At 51.8% G+C, this 13356-nt stretch overlaps 1 protein-coding gene across 1 annotated transcript in view; it reads right to left on the minus strand.

Moving 5' to 3' along the window:
- ASAP1 (ArfGAP with SH3 domain, ankyrin repeat and PH domain 1) overlaps window positions 1-12626 on the minus strand; it is a 349290-nt gene extending 336664 nt beyond the window's left edge. Inside the window, exon 1 of the mRNA XM_082858607.1 lies at window positions 12559-12626. The gene's annotated coding sequence lies outside the window, so the exon portion shown is untranslated. The remainder of the gene's footprint in view (window positions 1-12558) is intronic.
- Between the last annotated feature and the right edge of the window lie 730 nt (window positions 12627-13356).

Consider the following 13356-nt stretch of genomic DNA (forward strand, 5'->3'; position numbering starts at 1 on the left):
GGGTTGGGAAAGGGCTGGATGACTCAGGGGAGATCCTGCGGAAGCCTGGCCTGAGGCAGGAACTTTGAGGACACACAGACGGGGCTGGACTGGAGATGCTGGGACAGGCTTCCGCAGAAGCGGTTTGGTTTGGGGGAGGCGTAACAAAGAAAGGCAGTGAGCCACAGGCAATAAGAAAGTCTCCCCTCTTCTCAAGGCTCAGACCTAGGAAGCCAGGACACCAGGAAAACCACATCACAGCTGCACTGCCCGTTCCACCAAAACAAAACCCGAAGAGCTGAAGTTGCGGGAGGGGAACAGAAGAGAGAAAAGAGGGACAGATGTGCTCCTTCCTCATCCGTCCTCCACTGAAGCCTGGCACCAAGCATTTAGGGATGCAGACAACAGCAGGACCAGGAGCCCAAGGAGGCTGCGGTCTTGAGGGACACAAACATGACTCAGCCTTGGAAACAAGCCAGAAAGCTCCATGTCCTCAACAGCCCTCCCTCCCCCCACTGCCCCTCCCCCGCTCAGTCCCCAGGCGGCCAGTGCTACTGCCTATACATTCTCCCTCTCCAGCTTCTGGGCACACGCTGCCAGACTCCTACACAAGCATCCTGAATGGCCTCCCTGCCTCCAGTCTTGGTCCTCACCCACCTAGTCCATTCGGTCCAGGGCGCCCAGAATCATCTTCCTAAAGGGCAAGGGTCACATCACTCCCCGGCCTTAAGCCTTCAATGGCTCAACAGCCTCAAGATCAAGTCCAAACTTCAGGATGTGGCTCCTGCCTTCCCCTCGGGCCTCGGTGCATCCCACCTGAAATATCAGGTTCACTGATGATGAGTCACTCGGTTCCCAGCACAAACCGTGCTATTTGCACCATCTACCTCCTTGCTGAGGTGGTTCCCTGCACCTGGAACTTCCTTCTCTTCTCTCCACTCTTTTTCTGGCTAATTCCTATTCATTATTTAAGATTCAGCTCAAGGATTCCTCCCTGTAGCAAGTCTCCTCTGACCCTCCCTGCAGAGTGGGGTCAGGTGCCCCTTCACAAGCACCTGGTGATACCTTATGTTCCCCTGGGACCGCACAAACCACACTGGCTCACAATCTGCTGCACACATCTGCCCGCATTCAGGAAGGACAATGCCAGTGTACAACACCACAGCTGGCACACAGTAGGCACATAATAAAGAATGAGGGTGTGGGTGGGGAGGGAGCACGGGAGGGACAACAGGTGTTATGGGTGCTCAAAGACTAAAATAATGGATTACAACGAGAAGGATCAGGAAGGGCTTCACAGAGAAAGTGCATTTGGGCCATTCTTTAAAGAGTAAGTTGTATGGTCCAGCAATCCCATGCCTGGGCATACATCCAGACAAAACTATAATTTGAAAAGATACACGCATCTCTATGTTCCTAGCAGCACTATTTACAACAGGCAAGGCACGAAAACACCCTAAATGTCCATGGACAGATGAACAGATAAAGAAGATGTGGTACATTTATACAATGGACTATTAGCCATAAAAAAGAATGAAACAATACCATCCATGCACAACATGGATGGACCTAGAGATTATCATACTAAGCAAAGTAAGTCAGAAAGACAAATACCACATGACGTCACTTTTTAAAAATTTATTTATTATTTTTGGCTGTGTTGGGTCTTCGTTGCTGCGTGCAGGCTTTCTCTAGCTGCGGCGAGCGGGGGCTGCCCTTCATTGTGGTGCGCGGGCTTCTCTTGTTGCGAGCACAGGCTCTAGAGCACGCGTGCTTCAGTAGATGCGACGCATGGGCTCAGTAGTTGTGGCTCATGGGCTCTAGAGCGCAGGCTCAGCAGTTGTGGCACATGGGCTTAGTTGCTCCGCGGCATGTGGGATCTTCCCGGACCAGGGCTCAAACCCATGTCCCCTGCATTGGCAGGCAGATTCTTAACCACTGTGCCACCAGGGAAGCCCAACATCACTTTTATGTGGAATCTAAAATACGACACAAATGAACCTCTCTACGAAACAGAAACAGACTCACAGACGTAGAGATCAGACTTGTGGTTGCCAGGCGGGGGGGGGGGGGGGGGGGGGGCATGGAGATGGTTGCCAAGGGGTGGGGGGGGAGGTGCGCAGAGAGAAGGACTCAGAGTTTGGGGTTAGCAGTTGCAAACTATTATACATGGGATGGATAAACAACAAGATCCTAATGTATAGCACAGGCAACTCTATTCAATATCCTGTGATAAACCATAATGGAAAAGAATATGAAAAAGAATACGTATAAGTGAATCACTTTGCCGTACAGCAGAGATTAACACAACATTGTAAATCAACTATACCTCAATAAAATTTAAAAAAAAAAAGAGTAAGTTGGGCTTCCCTGGTGGCGCAGTGGTTGAGAGTCCGCCTGCCGATGCAGGGGACATGGGTTCGTGCCCCAGTCCGGGAAGATGCCACATGCCACGGAGCAGCTGGGTCCGTGAGCCATGGCTGCTGAGCCTGCACGTCCGGAGCCTGTGCTCCACAACGGGAGAGGCCACAACAGTGAGAGGCCCGCGTACCACCAAAAAAAAAAAAAAAAAAAAAGAGTAAGTTGGATTTTTGGTTGGTGGAGAAGATAGGGAAAGGGCAATTCGGGTGGAAAAAATAGCAAGACTGCAAAGGCATAAACATGTACAAGTTAGTGGTGGTTTCAAACAGGATGGTGGGCTCAGCATAGGGTGATTAGGGGAGCATATAGTAGCCCCAGAATCATCTAGATGTTATGTGAGGTGGGCATTCCCTTGAGTATTAGTATTATTTTGGTGGGTATGGGCTACAAGTAACAGAAGAGTCAACTCAAAGTCGTCTCAGGGTAGGGTATTCAGTGTCTTGTTCCTTCCATCTTTCTGCTCAGACACACTCAACATGTTCTCCCTAAGCAAGGCCCCTCATGACCCCAAGATGGTTGCCACAGTGCCGGGTATCACATGTCAACCCTACTATGTCCCATAGCAGAAGAGAGGCTGTTTCTTTCAAAATGTCTCCTTTTAAGATGGAGAAAAATATTTCCCCATCCTCCCAGCAAATTCCCCTGCATATTTTATAACCAGAGCTGTGTCACATGCCCATGCCTAAACCAATGACTTCCAAGGGGGACAAGACCACTGTGGTTCACCCCTGGGGCTGGGACTGACCTCCCTTAAAGGCCCTGGAAGGTGGGCTTCTAAAGATCAATGTTCTGTCAGCAAAGCAGAAGGGGAAAGGGTGTTGGATAAGCAACCAACAGTGTCTTCTACAACTTCTCACCCGCTCGCCTCCGAAGTACACCGTTAAACAGAGTCTAATCTGCAAATATCCCACATCTCCACCCTTCAGCGGTTCTATTTTAGTTCTGAGGAAGTAACTGTCCTAGGAGAGGAAACTGGCGAAAGGCTATTACTGGAAGGTCTATAAACACCACAGTTTGCTTTTCTGGATCAGGAGTTCCGTGACAGTGGAGGGATAGGAAATAGCAGGGATGCCTGCATTCCAGTGAGAGACCCCCGAATGCCATGGTATAGTAACTGAGAGTTTTTACCTTCCTTCTTGAACAAATGTTCTCCTTAGGCCTCCAAAAAAAATAACTACCACATTCCTATCACAAAGACTGTGAGCCAGCTACTCTCAGCCTTGGATACCCACTCTCTCCATGTACCGAGATCCTACCCATCCTGGACTGTAAGTTCATAGAGCACCTCTTCCCCAAACCTTCCTCTGACCACCCCACTGGGATCACTCTTCCTTCCCCGCACACTCATGGCTATTCCTGCATAACTTTCCTGTGGTGAGGACGGACATCAGTTCAAAATTATGAACAGTTTCACATCTTTCTCTTCTAATCAACTATAAGATATTCTAGCCCACGGACCTTGAGTTTTCACCTTTGTATCCTAGGTGCCTGGCACAGAGCAGGCTATACAGGAAAAGTTTGTGCAGGGGAGACTCTTCAAACTGAATTTGTTATTTGTTTTTTCCTCCCGTTTGGAACCTACTCGCTTTTATTTAGACCTGATTATGTGCCTGGCACTCGGCCACTTTCTGTATATATTGCTTTATTTAACACCTTTTTTAAAAGCCTGCAAGCTTTTTCAACATTTACAGAAGCAGCAGCTCAGAAAAGCTAAGAGAAAGGTGAGGGCCAGACTCCCCCAAGGCCACATGAGGAATTAGGGCATGGAATTCAAATTCAAGTCTTCAGAGGCAATAGTGCATCACAGTCGAGAGTGTGGGCACTGAACACAGACTCCTTGCTTAAAATCTCGCCACCTATGAGGTACATGACCTTGGGAAAGTTAGTCTGTGTGTGTCTCAGTTTCCTCCTCCACAAAATGGGAGAAAAAGAGTGCGTGTTTCATAGGGTTAGTATGAGGATTAATGAACTCATGTAGGAAAGCTGCTTAAAATAGTGCTCAACGTGTATGAACATACAATAAATATTAGCTATCGTTACTGATTCCAAGTCCAGTGGTTTTCCTGTTGCTTCATGACAAATGCTCCCACCTACACCCACCACATCAACTCAGGCACGAAAGAGTGATCTGGCCAAAGGACAAACCCCAGAGAGATCATGAGTTCCACCGTCCAGAGGAGCAGCCTCAGAGAACAGCAGGTCAAAGATCACCAAGGCAACGCGATGCACAAACTCCATCCCGAAGGGGTTCCCAGCTGCAGCTCAGCCCTCATTTGCGGGGTCTGGGTGGAACTTCCAGGGGAAAGAACATCACATGAGACAGGAGCCATTCAGCCACCCCGGGGCCCAACTACTGTCCAGACGCCAACCCCTTAGTCTACACAAGCTCTGAGGACCTGAAATGCTTGCAGCTCTTCCCCGGAAAACCCAGTGCCTACGGTGGTGAGGCGGGGAGGTGGAGGGAGTCTCCAAAACAAGGTGTCGCTGAAGGATATGTGGTCCCTTCCGCCTTGAAGAAAGACCCCTCACCCTCTGTGGCTCCCCCCTTCCACATTCATGATCTCACTGCGACCTGCCAGGGAGGAGGGTCAGGACAGAGTTATCACCACCTTGACACAGGTGAGGAAGGGCGGTTCCAAAGGAGGGTAAGTGACTGCTCCTAAAGGCCACGTAACTAGTCAATATCAATTACCGGACTAGAACTCAGGACTTCTGAGTCTCAATTCAGTGCTCTTTACCATTATTTTATTCTGTCTTCTGCATCAGTATTTGTCTTTTTCAGTACATACAATTCCTTCCTTCCTAAATACTTACTGTCTTCTCTGCACTGGGGGTTGAGAAGATGAACAGGCATTTAAGGCCCAGCTCATACCTGTCCCCCAACCCCGGCTCTGCAGGGTGAACACACAGGAGGGGCTCAGCGAGTGCTTGCAGATCTGAATCACATCTTCTTATTGCTAGTGTTCTGATAAGGATTCTGGTTTTCTTTTCTCGAAATGGCAATTTTTACATTTTTGTAAATGTTCTTTCTTTTCCTCGTCTGCAAAAGAAGACTGAATGTATTAAGCCGCTGGTTTCCAGTTGGTGCCTATAGGACAGGAGAGCTGAGATCCCTCTACAAGGCCAGGACCCCAAAGGGGTCCTAGACTATTTTGAAAGTGGGCCTGAACTACTCCTCTCTCCAATGCAGAGAAACGGCAAGAAAGCTTGTTCTGCCTCAGGGTCTGGATGGTGGAAAAAAAGGATTCTGTGCAAACTTTGAGGCCCTAAGTATGGGTGAAGGGTCCAAACAGACAGCACTGGACTGGGCTTAAGTCTTGAGCCCAGTAGCTACCACAGAAACGTGCCCAGGACTCAGGAAACTCTTGGAGCCTCGGCGGAAGGACAAAACCGCTCTGTAAAGCCACTTCTGCTCCCCGGGTATGAGCCACGATGTCCCGCAAATCAGAAGATGCAGGAAATGGGAGAAGTGGTTCCTCAAGTATTAACATAACAGGGCCGCCTGAACAACGAATGTCAGTATATTTAAAACAAAGATATGAAATAAGAATGAGAAATTCTCACGCAAGAAGAAGACCCAAGGATTAAAAGCCAGGATGATTTGAAAGACAACCAAAGAGAATTTCTAGAAGTTAAATGGAGAGTCATTAGAAATAAAAACTCAGTGATGAGAAAATCCAACAAATGTGGCAACGCAGTTGGGCACCAGAAGCCAATGGACTTCATTCAGCCCCTCCCTGCCCAGTCAGTGCCTGCCCTTTGCTTGTGCCCAAGGGCGGAGAGGCACAAGGGGAGGAGAGGAGTAACCCAGACCCCCCACCCCTCCCCCTCACGACGCGCAGTCTGAAGGGGAGGCAACCACAGCAGCAAACACGTTTCCACACAGCGTAGCAGCAACCGATGCTCCCATTTCTGGACTCCTTGTGCGGGACGCTTTTCCTACATTACTTCAGTTCAGTACAGAAAGTGTGAGGATGGGAGGGAAGGCGGGTCAGTAGCAGACCCCAGAATCTTCTGGCTTCCTCTGGGCCATCCTGCATCTACCAAGGTCCCGATCACAATGGAATGTTGAGCCCTCTTTTTTTCTCCCCGCTTCCACTTGCAAAACTCTTCTCCGTGGGAAATTTCAAGCGTAAGAATAGTACAAGGAGCACACACCCCTTTACCCACGCTCACCTGTGCTGAATATCTTGCTCCATTTGCCTTTTCCTTTTGTTCTCACCCACATATAATTTTTATGTATTCAGAAAATACATATAATTATTTTCTGAACCATTTGAGGACAAGCTGCATATATCACAGTCTTTCACTGGAGCACTCTCTCTGTGTTTCTACTCGAAAGGATAATTATTTCAATGCGAAACCACAATGAAACAGGCACCAGTATCATTACACAGGCAGGGTTCTATAAAGGCAGAAGCCTTGCCGGAAAAACTCATGGTGAGCCCTGATGAGGGACAGACAAGCCATTGCCCAGAAACCACACACGGGCTCGCCTCTCTCCTTCCTGTCCTGCCCACGACGACCGGGCGGGCTTGGCTCCCGGGAGCCCCTGCCGCATCTGGGGGAAGCGCCGGCGGGCACACTTCTCCAATCCCAGGTCTACCCAGACTCCACCTGGGGCCCCTCCGCTGGAAGGACGTTGCTTGCTCACTTTTCTGGTTCTCTAACTCAGTGCACTTTCGCATTTCCTGACTTAGAGAGGTAGAGGAAGAGGAAACGCCAAAAATATCACAAGGCCAGCTAGTTGGCGGCATTTCCAAGGGATGGGGGCTGGCAGGGAAAGCCCAGGCAGCAAGGGACCTCGGTCTCTGCAACCCGGCGCTTGGGTAGCCAGCAGAGCTGATGGGGTCCCCCCAAAGCGCTGAAGGTCTCGGGACGCCATCTGTTTCTGGGGAGCATCTGGGGGCAGGAGCCCATCTTCTCCCAATAACGGAGAGGCGTCCCAAAGCTGGTCTTGACCACCTCCTCACAGCGACGCGACTACACATCACATCGTGCTGCGTTTCCCTTATTCTCAGAAGGTGGGGCCACCTGCCACAAAGCACGGGAGGCCAGGCCCTGGGGTTGTTTTTCTCCCCTCACGCTTCAGGTGGATCTGTCCTGATCAAATCACACGCCTTCTCCTGATCTCTATTGTGGCCAGTGGCCTGCTTTGGGGACAGAGCTGGCTGAGGCTGGGGACACTAGCCGTGGCTCGGGACCCAAGGTCTTAGCTGTACAAAAGGCACATGTGTTGGGATTCACACTGTGCCCGCAAATCAACCACAGCCGACATTTAAAGAGAGGACCGACCCCCTCAGACCCCACCCCCTCCTGGGAGTGGATACGGGGTACGTGGGCTGGGAGAGGGTGATCATGGGTTGACGAGTTTAACTGATTCCTGAGGTGGGGTGAGAAAAGTGAGTGTCCTGGGTTGCCGAGCGAGCAACCTGGCCTGCAGCCGAAGGATGCACAGAGAAATGAACCCTCAACTCCAACTCCTCACAGAAAGCCGGGCATCAAGAAGAGCTTGAATGAAGGAATGAATAAACCTCAATGAGGGAATGAACATTTGGGAGGGCAGTGAGTTTACAAGTAGAGACTGACTCCCACCGGGGTACCGCTACCTCCAGGAAGATTTCCCTGGCCTCCCCTCGCCCACTGGGTTAGCGGCCTCTCCCCAGACCCCCATAACCAGGCTTTCCCTACCAGCCTGCAAAGATGTCAACGTCCTAACCCCCAGGACCTGTGAATGTGTTCGGCTACATGGGTTACACAGCAACAAGGAGCTAAGGCTGAAGATGGAATTAAGGTTACTTATCAGTTGACCTTAAAACTGGGAGATTATTCTAGATTATACAGTGGCCTGATGTAATCAAAAGGGTCCTTAAAAGCAGAAGAGAGGAAAGAACCAGAGAGATGGCAGCACGAGAAGGACGAGGACCAACACTGCTGGCTTTGAAGATAGAGGAAGGGGTCAAGAGACAAGGGATGCAGGAGGCCTCTAGAAGCTGGAAGAAGCAAGGGAATAAATAGATTGTTCCCTAGACCTCCAGAAGGAACAGAGTCCTGAGCATACCTTGAGGTTAGCCCAGTGAGACTCATTTCAGACTTCTGACCTCCAGCACTGAAAGAGAATAAATTTGTGTTGTTTTAAGCCACTAAGTTTGTGGGAATTTGTTACAGCAGCAAGAGGAAACTAATACATCATTTATCATTAGACTGATCCTAATATAATGTAATTTTTATTTATATGCCTATCACTGCCATCAATAATGATGATGATGATGACAGCTAACATTTGTTGAGCACTTACCACATGTCAGGCCCTGCAGCAAATTTTTCATACATATAAGATACTATAAAAAGGTAACTTCAATTGAACACTATGGTGACGGTAAACACAGGGATCTGAGAGTGGGAGAGGGAGCTAGAGGCACCTTCAAGGAGTTAAAGACGCAGGTATATTTTACAGGATGAGCAGGAGGTAGCCCAGGAGAGAGGAACAAAGTCCCAGGCAAGAGGAAGAACACAGCAGACCCTCAGAGAGATGAAACAGCAGGACACGTCCCAGCAAGCATTTTGGTAGCTCAGCTGCAAGCTGATAATTTCCACGTTGGTGCCTCTCGTCCCTAAGTCTCCTCTGAGGTCCAGAGTCGTGTCTGCCTGAAATCTCCACCTGGATGCCTCGCAGACATCTCAAGCTCAGAACGGCCCCCGTGGAACCTGTCTCCAGGCACACGTTTCCCCAAAGTCTTCCCTGTCTCTCCAAATGACACCCAGCTGTTCAAACCAGAACCCAAGAGTCATCCTTAAGTCCTCCTGCCTGCCCCAACCTCATTAAATCCATCACCAAATTTCATCAAGATCCAACCAAACAGGTTGCACTCACTTCTCTCCACCTCTACTGGCACTGATGGAGGTTCCACCCTGATCTAAGCCACCCTCATCTTTCCTATTACTGCAGTGGCCTACTAACTGGTCTCCCTGCTTCCACTCTCGGCCCGCTGTGATCCACTCTTATAAACAAGCAGTAGGGCTTCCCTGGTGACACAGTGGTTGAGAGTCCGCCTGCCGATGCAGGGGACACGGGTTCGTGCCCCCGTCCGGGAAGATCCCACATGCCGCAGAGTGGCTGGGCCCGTGAGCCATGGCTGCTGAGCCTGTGCGTCGGGAGCCTGTGCTCCGCAACGGGAGAGGCCACAACAGTGAGAGGCCCGCGTAACGCAAAAAAAAAGGCAGTAAAAGTAATCTCCTAAAAATGCCAATCAGACCCCACTCCTGAGCCTAAACTCATCCAAGTTTCCCTTTGTACTTGATGGGGGGACTGTCGGCAGCACGGTGTGATGTGCCCCGGCCTCCCTCTAAAACCGCACGCTGTGCCATTTTCCCCATCCTGCCCCTGACTCCCCTCACTCCCAGGAACACATTAAGCTCTTTTGTGCACAGAGGACTTCGCACATTCTAATCCTTCTGCCTGGAACGCACTCTCTCCCGCAACCTCTCTGTCTGGCCAGTTGCTTCTTCTCAATTCTTCAGCCTCAGAGAGGCCTTTTCCTGGCAAAACTAGAACTCCCACACACATACCCCACCCCACTTCACTTTGGTCATCGGGTCGATCCCTTGTGTGTGCTTCCTTGATAACAAGAATCCCAATCTTTCATTTGTTAGAAGTTACCTGCTTCTTTATTTTTGCCCAGCTCCTCCAATGGAATGCCAGCCCCATGAGGGTGGGACCGGGCCTATCTTGTTCATCGTTGTATCACCAGGACTTCACACAATGCTTAGCATGAAGCAGGTGCTCAGTACAGGTTTGCTGAACTGACTCATTGAAAGAGAAAAAGTGCGAGGCTGACACTGAAAGATGAGGCTGGAGATAGAAGGCCTTGAATACAGGGTCCTATTCATTTTTGCGCAACTGGCACCTTCCACAGGGGAGCCACTTAGCAAATGTGCAATAGAAAAATGAAAGAATGACTCAAATTCCAGATGAATCTGAGAAGTGCTGTCCTTTCTGGTCAAGGTTCAGGAAGCAGCTCCCTCTCCTCCTTGGGACTTCTCAGGAGGTAACATATCCAGGGCATATAGCAAGTGCTCAATAAATGCTAGCGATCGCTGTTACTATTGCTTACATGGGGATCATTCATGCATCCCATAGAAAAGACCTGTTCTCCAACCCATGCAGATATAGTGGCTGGGAAAGAAGTGGAAAGAAGAAACACAGGAGGGGAAAATGAGACTGGGGCCACAGGATCCAGTCATATTCCACTGAGAACTTGGAGGGAGAATGCAGAAACGACAATGTTCCAGGTTATACAGGTTCCCTTCTTTCCTGCAGACTTCAGCCCCCTGGGTGCAGCATGGAGATGGCCCACAGGGAGGCGGGTCCTCAGGAAGGGTGAGGGAGGGTCCCATTTGTCTCCCCACACTCATTTGGGGGCCTGCAAGCCTTCGACTGATTTTGCAAAATCTGGCTCACTGTGGCTGGTGAGGAGTGGGGAGGTGGAGAGAATTTCAATTTCCTTCACCAAATGGCAAGCTTTAGAAAAAGTCCTTCGTCTCCAACGTTATCACATACTAAAAATGAAAAACCAGCCATTCGGAGCTCTCGTAGGGAGAAAAATAGATGGGCTGCCTAGCTCAAAAGATACAGGAGGGCTGGAAATCATGTCTAGAGAACATCATACGGTACATTATGTGCTAAGATACTGCCCTTTTTTGGACCTGGGAGTTTCTATTTTTTACAGAAGAATGGGAATAGAGAAAAGTCATTCCTATATAAGAAGTCACCCATTTTATATTTCAAATCCATTTGGTGGCTTAAGCTCCAAATCCATTTAGTGGCTGAACAGTAGGGGTTAGGGAATTTTTTTCTTTTAACTCTGTCTCAAAATATGCAGTTTCAGATAACTGCATATCTCAAAAAACAGCAGCAATAACAAACAAGACAGAACAAGAGAGGGCACTGAAACGATGAAGGTTATAATGCCAGGAAGGCGTATTTCCCAACATTTCATGGCTGACAGACCATAAACTGACATTAGTGAAATGAGCACTGTACGGGGAGTCTGAAGCCTGGCCACGTGACTTTACGTAAGTCACTTCACCTCTCTAGGCCTCAGCTGTATAACAAGAAGGGACTGCGACAACTATTCTCAAAGATTTGATGCTTCCAGAAGACCTGCATCTTCTCTTCCTGCATCTTCCTCCAACTGCAAAACGGAAAGGCCTTGGGCTGAAGTTTGATAGAGAGATAAAACTGGCCTCAATATTGAATTATGTTTTACAATCCCCAAACATTTCTCAGCAATCCATGCCCTGCTGTCATCCCAGAACCCATTCTGCTAAGACAAACTGACCGAGTCTACGGGTAAAAAAGTAGAAGAAAGTTCTTGTTCTTTCTGATAAGTGCAGGTAAAACTGAGGTCACGCTGAGGATGGTCTGAAGTTGGCTCTCCATCCCCCTGCTCTAGTGGAAAAATAAATTATTGAAGGAAACCGCTTTAGGAATGCCCGAGAAGAACTCTCGGGATGTAGGAAACCGCAGAACACCAGACGCCAGCGAGTTTCTTTTTTCTTTGAAACTTCATGTCGCTCTCAGAAAATGCAGCAGGTCCCCAAATGGTACAAGCAAAAAAACACAAGCCACGTCCCTACCTTCCCGTGAACAAACTCCAACCCCGAGTGGGAATTTTTTCCTCAAGTTCCGTTCGCTGAAATTAAGTGGCCTGGGGCCTGCCTGCCTGGCAGCGCCGAGCCCCAGCCGGGGCCGGGGGCCGCGGGGCCTGGCCGGCCGTTCCCGAAACGGCGGGGAACTTTCCTCCGCCGCGCCCGAGACAATGCCACGGCCGGCGCCCGCGCCTCCGGCCGGGAGGGCGCCGCAACGGCGGGGCCCCGGCCCCTCTCCGGGAGGGCGCGCGAAACCCCCGGGGCGGCGCCACCCGTCCCACCCCGCGCCTCGGAGGCGCAGACCCCCCTGGACGTCTGAGCCCGGCCCTGCGGACCCCGCGGCCGGCGCCCTCCCCGCGCACCGGGCACCCGGCCGCGAACAGAGCCGGGACCCTCCCGGCGCCCCGTGCCGGCGCCTCTCCGCGCGGGGGCCGGGCAGGGGGCGCCGACGACCCGGGGCGACCCCGCGCGGCCCCGCCGAGCCCGTCCAGGCGCTCCGCAACTCACCGGGACCGGGCGGGCCGCTGGGCATTATTCCATCGCGGGCTCGGCGCCGGCTCCTCGGCGGTGGCGGCAGCGCAGACGCCCGCGCCCCGGCTCCCCTCAGCCGGCCGATCGCGGCTCTCGGAACGGAAGGCGGGCGGCGGCCGGAGCAGCCGGCGAGGCGGGAAGCGCGGGCCGGGGGCTGCCCGAACGCAGAGTGCGCGGCGGCGGCGGCGGCGGCGGCGGCGGCGGCGGCGGCGGCGGCGGCGGCGGCGGCGAGGCGCGGGAGCCGAGCGCGGCGCAGGAAGGGGCGGGCGACCATGTGCCGAGGGGAGGAGGCCGCAGCGAGGCGCGCGGCTCGGACGATCCCGCTCCGCGGCGGAGGGCGCGGGCTTCAGGAAATCCAAACACTTCGACAGGAAATCGGAATCCTGACTAAGCATTCCCGGCCCGGGGGCCGCCCCACGCCGGGGGCTCCCGCCTCGCTTAACCCTTGGCCCGCCGGCACTTAGGAGGGGCGTTGGGCTGGCTCTCCGACGCCGCGCGCGGGGCAGGCGGGGTCTCGGACACCCGACAACGGCGTGCGAGCTGGGCCGGGGTCGGGCATCCTACCCCTTCGGCCCCACACCCCCGCTGGTCTGCTTTCTCCTCGCTCAGAGGTAGAACGGGTGGGATTTGTCCCGACAAAACCTTGGCCTTGGGAGGTGCCTTTGTAAGTCCCCGGACACCAGGAAAGGACCTTGGCCTCTCTCCCATCCTGCAGAGAATGAACTTGCAATCTCCTGGCCGTTTCCCCTATTTTTTCATAAAATAAATGACTTT

This window comes from Leucopleurus acutus (genome assembly GCF_964270905.1).
Source record: "Leucopleurus acutus genome assembly, chromosome: 17".
In the NCBI taxonomy this organism is placed as follows: domain Eukaryota; kingdom Metazoa; phylum Chordata; class Mammalia; order Artiodactyla; family Delphinidae; genus Leucopleurus; species Leucopleurus acutus.